The following is an 11,057-nucleotide window of genomic DNA, read 5'->3' as shown; positions in this document are numbered from 1 at the left end:
ACTCTGTGCTGATAGCTACTTCAGAGCCTGGAGCCTCTTTCAGATTCTGTGTCTCCCTCTTTCTCTGACCCTCCGCTGTTCATGCTGTCTCTCTCTCTCTCTCAGAAATAAATAAAACATAAACATAAAAATAAATAAATAAATAAATAAATAAATATCTCTCAGATTCATTTTCTCATCTTCTACTTAAATGAGAAATATTTGATACTTTGGTATTAAACACAGTATCCCTGCTATCATTTCATAGCTAACTACTTACATTCTCAACAATAGGTCTATATGTTATGTGTTCAAGTGGCATGTGTCCAAAAAATCAGTGCAGAAAAGGCAAGTAGATAAAAGTATTTCCTGGATCGTACTGCCTGGTTTCACTAGTTTTACTTCTCATTACCTTTGTGTCCTTGGGAAATTAATTGATATTTTTCTAACTCAGTTCCTTTATACACATATGAATGCTCAGAAGATGAAATTATAAAATTTCATATAAAAATTTTTTTAGAATGCTTCTCCAGGAACATAGCAATCCATCAATAAATTAAGCTAATGTATATTGTACAATTATAGTCTCTACTGTCCCTGACATGCTAATGTTTCAAAGGGAAAAAAATAAGTAAAATCTGAATGTACACTAGATGACATAAAATGATGATGATGATGATGTGATGATATTGATAAATGGAAAGTATTTTATTTCTTATTTTATTTATTTATCATTTATAGCCTACTTTCTATGAAATGAGACTGAGATTGGGGAAAATTAAGCTCATATGGGAGCAATGTAACAAATGAAAGGTAAGTGAAATGTTAGCAGAGTCAGTGGAACTCCTTTTTACCTTCTTTTGTGTGATTATTGGGATGGAAAAAATTTGAAGCGTGGTATAATATATTCCCTGTAAGTTTCATCTGTCTGCACACAAATTTTAAATGATAATATAGATGAAAATAACTATTAATATTTATTGCTAAGAGAATTACTTATGAGGGGTGCCTGAGTCGCTCAGTCAGTTGAACATCTGACTCTTGATTTTGGTTCAGGTCATGATCCCAGGGTCATAGGATCAAGCCCTGCATTGGGCTCCATACTGAGCATGGAGCCTCCTTGTGACTCTCTCTCTCTCTCTCTGTAAAAGAAAGAATTACTTATGAATCAAAACCAAAACCTTCAAAAACCCAAAATTTTCATATATGCTTTCAAGTCAGGTGCCCATAAATATACCCAAGCCCTTTGTGGCAGAAAAACAAATGCGCAAATGTGAATTCAGTCTAGTCAAGACAAATAACTATAAAAATACTACTATATTATTTAATATTGTGTAAGCATGAGGGAAAATAAATGATTGACCACATTTTATTTTAAATATAGCAATTAAAACTATATTCTCATATCATGTACTCTCATAATTTTTATCATAAACATCTGTTCAATTCCTGTCTTTTTCTGATGAAATATAAGCTACACAAGGAAAAAGCATATTGATCTGGTTTCTTATGGAAGTCTCGGTACATGATACAATTTATGCATACAGTATATTCCAACAAACATTTCTCAAATGCTTGAAATGATAAATGTATGTATTAATGAATAAAATGCAAGACATATTAAACACACAGAGAGGATTAGCTATCACACTTTTAATAAGTCATAATTACAAATCTTCTTTTCAGTTAAAAAGCTCAGGATCTAAAAATACACTCATTTTACAAGGCTAAATATATAGTTATAGACACATTCACAATACAAATTGGAAATGAGAAATTTTGCTTTAGCTTTGAGATATTTTAAAATTATCATTCCTCAAGGAAATATTTTATCTTAAAGTTATAAATTATATTTCTCTTTTTGACCACAACAAAGTGTTAGATGTTAGAATCATCCTCTGTTGTAAACAAATGAAAAGTAGACAAACTATGTAAGGCCATAGTTTTCAGAAAATAGACATCTGGCAATGTGGAGCTCTGATCCTTGAAGAAAGGGAAGCACATGAAGTTAAGTTCCATAGTCATCTGCGCTTTCTTCATAAAGACATTTTCCAAACTACAGCACAGAGTATTTGAGCCCAAATATAAAGAAGTGTTCTTGCTGGGTGTGGGAAAAGAGATAACAGCTAGTAAAATGAGTATCATTTGTGAGGCAAGTTAACAAACAGCAGGGTGCTAGGTAGAGAAGAAGCTTGTGAAAGAGGCAGGATGGAGGACCTTTGATCAAATGCTAAGCTGTGTACATGCACGAAAGAATCTGCAGGGCCTGAAAGAGAAGATCTGTATGTAAACAAACACTCTGCTGGCTGTACAAGACCAGGAGAATTTAGGGTTACAAATCACCAGAATAGAAAAGTGTCATTGAATACCTGAGGACTTCTGCTGAGAGGTCAGAAATGCCATGCATCTAAAAAACAGGGAACACGCTCTGAAGTAAAGGCTACCCTAGACCCACAGCAAAGAAGCCTACAGACAGGCATGGAATAGATCAAGTTGGGCAGGCAAGTAAATCCATGGTTTTATAGAAGAAAACTCAACAACACTATTTGAAGAAATGAAATGTATTCCAGACTCTACGATGTAGCATCCACAAAAGAAAGCTATGATTTGAAAATATATTGGATTTAGGAAGGAATTGAACCTTATAACTAACATTAGGGAAAAAAGGAGTCAACAGAAGTTGGTTGAGAAATTAACACAGATATGGGGATACGCAGAGATGAACTTTAGAATAGCTACTAACAATCTATATATCCTAAAAATAATACTGTACTTTGAGTTCGATCTGGGAAGACAAAAGGACATTCATGAAAAAGAGCTAGTATTCTCTGAATATTATCTAGTATTTTTAGTTGATAGTAATATTCCAATATTAATTTATTAGTTTAACAAACATACCCTGGCTATGTAAGATGTTAACCCTAGGAGACACTGGCTGGGGGAAGGACATATGGAAACTCTCTGTCTTTGCAACTTTTCTACAAAAAAATTAATTTTTTAATTAAAAATATATACATTAAATATATTTATTTAAAAGCAAAGTAATACCTAGGAAACAGAAGATGGGTAATTTTAGTGGTAAGTGGATTTTAATTTTAAAAATAATAAAATAAAAAATTCAAACAGTGAAAAGAAATAGGTGCACAGAAAATACACACAAAAAAAGTTTAAAACAAAAAGACAATAGCAGGCTCAAGAATTAGAGTTTTCAGACATAAACCTTAAAATAATTATGATCAATATGTTTAAAACAACTGACAAACAGAAGGAGAATACAATTAAAATTTTATGGATAAATTACTCTGCTTCTGGTCAGTGTGTGTTGATTCGGACCAGATTTATGATCCTTTTTGAAAAGAAAACAAAGTGTGTTTGTGTATGTGTACTTGATATTCAAGACATTGTATATAAGGTGATGTATTAGTTTCCTGAGGTTGTTGTACCAAATCACTACAAACTGACAAACAACAGAATTTTATTTTCTCATAGTTCCAGAGACTAGACGTTCAAGATCAAGGTGTCATCAGAGAGTTTCCTTCAGAGGGTTGTGAGGGAAAAATCTGTTTCCTGCCTTTCTCCTAGCTCCTTGTAGCCTCCAATATCCTTGGCTTAAAGATGGCATTCTTTCTGTGTCTTCAGGTTTTCCCTCTATCCATGTCTATTTATGCCTAAATTGCTTCTTTTTATATGGACACCAGTCATATTGGATTAGGGCCCATTCCAGTAACATCATCTTAACTTGTTCATTTGCAGTGACACTATTGCCAAATAAGGTTACATTCACAGGTATCAGGGGTTAGGACTTCCACAACTTTTACTGGTGACACAATTCATCCCATAACAGGCAACTAAGGAGAGTAATCCTGAGAGACCAGAAACAAACAAGAAAGCTGTGTGAATGCTACAGTTGCTTTACCATGCAGCTTTGAGGCCACTTCCAAGGAAATACAAGAGAGGGTAGCTCAGATGGAGCTCAGAGAACTACCAAGATAAGGTGATGGAATTCAAGAACCAAGATGAGTAGAGTTCATAGGACAGAGTATCAGAATAGAGAAAACAGCACAGAGCAAAAACATTGGCCATTTGAAGGCCCTTGGAGTTTTTAGCCGAGTTACTTATAAGCACAACGATGAGAAGAAAGTACTGGAAGCTAGGGGAAGGAGGGAAGCCACACAGAAGAATTAGATGCAATAGTACCAAACACTCACACAGGGCCAGAGATAGTTCCTGTCCTACAAACCAGAGGGATTCAGAATTCCTGGACTGTTGGGTAGAGTATAAAGAAGGTTCTTGTCTGGATGGGGAAGAATTAGTCTTAGACTGAGCATTGCTTAGGCCCCACTAAAAAAGGAAAAAAAAGAAGAAAAAGAAAAGAAAAAGTACTACTTGACATGATGAAACTGTTTCCAAGTAACAAGTAACTTAACTAGGAATACAAAAATGTCCAGAGCCAAATAAAGTAAAATTTGCAATGTCTGGCATCTAACAAAAAAAAAATTAAACAGCATGCAAAGAAGCAGGAAAATGTGACCCATAATGAGAATAAACATCAATCAATCTCAAACCACCCCCAAACTGACACAGATGTTAGAATTCACAGAGAAAGACATTAACCAGTTATAACTCTATTCCATATGTTCAAAAATTAAGTGGAGACATGGGTAATATAGAAAATATCTAAATCGGATATCTACAAATGAAAGTTAAACTATATGGGATGAAAAGTTTGCTGCATGGGATTGAGAGCAGATTTGTTATTGAAAAAGAAAGATTAATGAATTTGAAAACATACCTTAGAAACTAGGCAATATAAAGCACAGAGAATAAAGAGTAAAAATTATATGAACATGGAATTAGTGAGATGAGTGAAAATTTCAAACAGAGCTTTTACAAACCAATGACAAAACGACAACCCAATAGAATAATAATAGAATAAAGCTTTTGGTTTATTCATTTCCTGGAGTACCAGCAGCAGTGAAAATGTGTAAACTACAACTACATAAATAATATAAATATATCTGACATATACTGTTAAGTGCAAAAAAGCAAGATATTAAAATATATACATAACATGGTTCAAGAAAATTTAATGAGAACAAAACTCTATAATATAATATGTCTGCAAATAAAATATATATAATAAAATGTGAAGAAAAACGAAAGAAAATACTAAATATTAAGAATTCAGGATATTGCTCATCTCTTAGGTGAGAGAGAGGAGGTGAGATTAGGGAAGGGCTCACAAAAACCAACAGATTGGAAGGGGATACTTAAGAAAAGCCCTCAAATATATACTCAAATATATATCAAACTCAAAAATATATGAAACAGATACTGCTTGTTTTTAAATTATTTTATACATATATACATATCATAAACATTCTAACGCATCTAGTAAATATTTAATAGAAGGAACCATAAATGTTATTATGCCAAATAAGTGAATATCTCATAATAAAATATGTACAGGGACTTGACATTGTTTTTCTCTGTGCATCTATGTATTTCATAGGAGGCACATCCAATGTGCATTTGCATGGCAAGCTACCACATTTTAGTTAGTAAATATAGACAAATGGAAGCATTAATTTCAGGATAGAATTATAGCAAAATAGAATTAGTTCATATGCTAACCTTAGATCCTAATACCCATAAAGAGTTCTCCGGGATCCCATTTATCTGCTGATCCTCATACAGGGTCTTCCATACAAGCCTCAGGACCCTGGGGGTGGACATCAGGACATTAAAGATGACTGGACATCAGGAAGGCAGGCGACCGAGGCTGCATGAGGGTATTTAGTCATTATGATATTGTATCCTGTGAAAAAGTAACTGGAATATAGTAGCTTTTCATTCTCCAGAAGATGAATTGAGAAATACCAAGTTAATCAGACATTAGCAGGAATTGAAACGGAAAGCACACATGAACTTAGAAGACACCATTGTGTGAAACTTTTAAGCTGAAGTTAGGAAAAAGTAGAAGCTAAGAGTAAAATAATTGGCACATATGAGAAACAAGAAGATACAAAAGTAAAGAGAATTGCTTACCCTCTAGGAAGATGGGAAAAAAAGGACACCAATAGAGTAAATCTCTTATACTAGTTGAAAAACTAAAGCTTCAGTCTATAGATACATTCTGCTCTGACTTCAGAAATGCTTTGCATTCCGGTCACCTCTTCTGTTCCTAAAGCTCTGAGATTCTTCAACCTTTCCTGGCTTCTTGTACCACATAGGTGGTTTTATGATATAAACTGTTTTTCTTGTGTTAACTTTCATTAAATTTAGCAGTCCTGAGAGCTTGTGGAAAGACCACTAAGAATAGTGTTTGTAACATTTTTACCCAAACTATAATTGTAAATGTGAAGCAAAAGGTGTCAGTCACATAAATATGTGTGAATGTGTATGCATGTATGTATGCACACACAGGCACTCACCATATATGGATGCATAAAGTTACCTTTAATCTGAAATGTGTGTATTAATTAATCCTATTATTTGGGCTTGTTGCCAAATAAATAAAAAGACATCTACAGCCTGGTATATGCTGATGATGGTACCTGTCCATTTCTGGACTTTTAAATGATGCACCATAATGCAAAGAGTAGTTCATTTTACACTATTCATCAAAAAGCTGTTGCCTAGAATGTAATCCCTGACCCCCCTCTTCCTTCAACAAAAAATCTACCTGTGCCAAGTACTGCATTAAGAATATGAATTATGTGACAGCAGCTGTAGTTATGTTCAAGTGGATGCATATTCTGGCAAGCACTTTACATCAACCTGGATCTGCCTGACATAAGAGTAGGCATATTTATATTCTCTTTGTTGAATACTGATAATGTAATATTTATAGTGTGAAAGGCATGCCTTTATTCGGGTGCACATTACATTTATTAATTACATTTGCATGCAGAGAAGGGTGGAAAGATTGATGAATACAATTGATCCCTGTCTGAACACACTGCTCCACATACTTCTCTTATACGGTAAAGCCTCATCTACACTTACTACTAATATCCTAAATCCTATCTACAACATTTCAAAGTATTGAAAAAAAAAAAAACCCTCATTTTCACACATTTGAACAAGAAATTTCTCCCACATTTAAACCTTGTAGTACCAATACTTTTTAAATTGTTGTTGTTGTTTTTATTTAAATTCCAGTTAGTTAACATACAGTGTAATATTAGCTTCAGGTGTGCAATATAGTGATTCAACCCTTCCATACAACACACTTCTCCATCACAAGTGTGCTCCCTAATCCTGTCAACTATTTCGCCCTTCCCCTCCCTCCCCTCTGCTAACCATCAGTTTGTCTCCTATTGTTAGGAGTCTGATTCTTGGTTTGCCTTTTCTCTTTTTGTATTCTGCTTTGCTCATTTGCTTTGTTTCTTAAATCATATGGTATTAAACCAATATCTGAGGAATAGAATAAGAACAACTTCTATAAATTAGACTTTAAGAAAACATGTCCCCCAAGCTATACTCGCTCAGTGTGGGCACTTAAAGAAATCTTGAATGTTTTGAGATTTTCATTTTGTAAAGAGTGTTCTGAATAGTGTATGGCTGCTTTCAAATCATTACTTCAGTAACACAATTTTATTTACAGTTTGTGTGTGTAATCTGCAGTGATGTGCATGAATCTCACATAGAACACTAAAATTCATAGATGCATACAAAAGGCATTTGTTGCTAAGTTCTTCTAAAATTATGTTTCACAGTGGCTATTTCTTGGGATATTTGTTTCTAGGTAAAATTAAGGACTGTGGTCAAAGGTATGGGGAATGCTTAGTTATAAATAAAATTAAATGTAGAAACCTTACATGTTTCTTTCTTGGATTTTTCTTAATTTATGCTATCATAAATAATATTTTTTCCATAGGAAAAGATAACCACATTTTTTGCCTTTATACTCTTTAGTGCATCTTATCTTATTATATAATTTCAACACCAAATACAAAATGTACAAGCAGGTTGTGAATAAAAATAGATTGTAATTTTTGGTAAGCATACATCTCAAGTAATAGGTATAGATGTGTGTAGATGTGCATCTAGCAAATCTACTTGCCATAAATCTTTGGTATGCAATAGACATAGTACAGAATATTTTACAATGAAAAAGGAATATTAGATGATCTGGCAAGGCTATTAATTAGAAGTCTGGAGAGAGTTACCTATACAGTAGTACACCATTTTCTTTGGTTAGCACAGAAAAATAATGTTATATCTTGGCTAACGAAAAAAGAATCTAAAGATCAGCAAGTAGTGTAGATGTACATTCTCTTCCAGGGTTTAACGCCTAAAGGCACACTAGGGCTCAGCTGATAATAAACTCTGCATGGAATGATGATGGTGTCTGGCACTCAGTAGGCAATTAGTGTTTGTTGGGCCACTGAATAAGTAAATGATTGAACTAATATTGATAATTTGTGAGTTTTATTAGCACATCATAAGCAATGCCCACGTTAATATTCACCCATCTAACTATCCTAAGGGGGGAAAAAACCCTTAGAGGTGGATTCAAGTGTACTTATCAACTAGTAGAGCATAAGGATGGATCCATCCCTTGATATTAAATATTTGGGGACCCATTCCATCCAAGCCATGTCAAAGAACAGTGTTGATGTGAATCATAACTCTCTTGAAGACATGAAAAAAGGGAAAACTGAAAAGGCATGCTGAAACAGCTTCTAAAAGCATTGAAACTGTATGTGCCTTACAAGGTAAAATCAGGGCCATGGTAATAGATGAAATTATTCATAGTTCAAACAAGAAATAAAAAATTCTTAGGGAAATTTCAAGACTCTAAATCTAAGGTCAAGAAGTGACGACTGCAAATTAAAGACAGGTAGGAAGAGTAAGTCAGTTTCAGAAAGTCTGAGGTAATATCTTTAGGATTGTCCTTAGCAATTCTATTGAAATAGCGAGGACCTACACTGTTGGAACCCCTGGTCCGATGGCATATAGCTCCTGATGTCTCGCACTTCTGCTCTACATCATTTATGTCTGCAAATATAACACTTTTTCTTTGAATAATCCTCCTATTCTTATTGAAATTCCATCTTAAATTTCTGTTCGGTAAAATGCATCTCAAATCAGGAAAAAAAATTAAAACTGCACTTGCATAGCTTCCAATTCAGAACTGGATTTTAGTTTCTTTCCCTAACTTTCTATTTTCGCTTGGTTTTAAATAAATTCTTCAGACTGCACTTCTCCATCTCTTTTAACATTCGGTAACAATAGAACAAACGGAGTACCACACTTAGGTGAAGCGGCAAAATTAGAAGGTGAAGTGGTTGCCTAGCAACATCACCTGTGAGTAATTAAGCATCTCTTGAGAATTGCTGAATTTGGCTTTAAATTCTTGGCCTTGTTACAAATAGCTACTTAGACAAGTTGGACTCTGCCTAACTATTTCATTGAAGATTATAATGCCCAAGATGGACAACCAAGTAAGAAGGTCTTATCATCAGAATTTGTTTTTTGCCAAGGCTCATGTCTCACTCCTTTCCTTGCGGTCATCTAAGGTGCAAACAAGTTAAATACAGATGACTGTGACCGTCACAGATGAAAACCCACATCCCCTCCAAGTCATTCACAAATACAACACAGTTTTTTGATTCATAGCCATCTTTTGTCTTATTCTGCCTTAGGTCAGTACTAAAAATATGTGATAGTATCCCATTCAGGTCCTCTGACACTAAGGCAAGACATCTACACATGAATAAGGTAGGTTTGAACACCTAAAAGATACTGGAAGCTAAATCAGTTTTCATCCAAATCTGAAGACTTTTAAATCATTTTAAGCATTTAATATATAAGGTCATCGCATTTTATGACCCTTCAAATCATCATGCTCTCAAGCATCTTCTTCAGAATACCCTTTCCTCCAAAATGAATATTTTCATCAAAAAGCATCCTCTGAAACACATCGCGAGAACAAAGGCTTTAGGATGCTCTCCATTTTAATCAAGATGCCTGAAACATCCTTACAGAATTATATATGACTTGTGAGACTCATATATACTAAAACACTCAGGACTGTGGTATTTGGGTAAGGTCAACACAAAAAGTAATAATAACAAACTATGCTTCACTTATAATGGCAATAACTTTATAGTTAATAATGACATAAAGGTTAAAATGATCCAGCAGTTTCATGAAGTAAAAAGCAAGAAAAGGTAAGGTAATGGCAGAGCTGAAAGTCTAATAAAAGAAGGCTATGAAGGAGGAGTGTAATTAATTTTGTGTTTAAATAAGCTTCACTCCAAACATGGAACCCAATACAGGACTTCAGCTCACCACCCTGAGATCTAAGCTGAAATCAAGAGTCAGACACTTAACTGACAGAGCCACCCAGGTGCCTCAAGGTAGGAGTTTTAAATGTCTCTATTTTTAACAGGAAAAAAATGCCATGCCATCAATGATAAGGACAGATCCATCTACAATGAACAACTGCTCCATTATTAGATTTTTAGAAAACATAAAATACTTTAAAACAATCATTGAAAAAGAAATTTCCAATTTTAACTTATAGAAACACATTTATAAAGAGAAACACAGTGATCTCATAGAGGGAGCAAGTGGATGAGGTGAAGTGTCTATTTTAGAAAGATGCAGTAGTATGAATTGTCAGTAGCTAGTAAGTCTTGGAAAGCTTTGCCACCAAAGGAGCCAAAAAAGTTTGAAAACAATGGAATATATTATCATTTTTAGAAGAAGCAGCTTGTCCCTAGGTTGTCAGTGTCAGCAATAGGTATGTTCCTAAGGAAATTGATACAGCTTATTGGTGACTTGATTATTTATAAGAGCTTCCGGGTGGTTTGGTGACTTGCATCTTTTGGCAGATCCAGATAACTCACACATCTCAAATTTTGAACACAGTTAAGAAGCCAATACCTCAACATGGAATCAGGCACTGACAATATTGTGAAACACTACACGTGATATGTTTGCTCAGTTTTCTACTAATTTTGGCCTAAATACAGCTCTATGCATTTCCTTGAAAAGGAAAGAAAATTTGGCTTTAGAGTATGACAGGAAAATGTGAGAAAAGACACAGGATTTGGACTTCTTGG

This window comes from Hyaena hyaena, unplaced genomic scaffold (genome assembly GCF_003009895.1).
Source record: "Hyaena hyaena isolate Hyena2069 unplaced genomic scaffold, ASM300989v1 scaffold_642, whole genome shotgun sequence".
Lineage (NCBI taxonomy): Eukaryota > Metazoa > Chordata > Mammalia > Carnivora > Hyaenidae > Hyaena > Hyaena hyaena.
Note: the sequence above shows the minus strand (reverse complement) of the source record.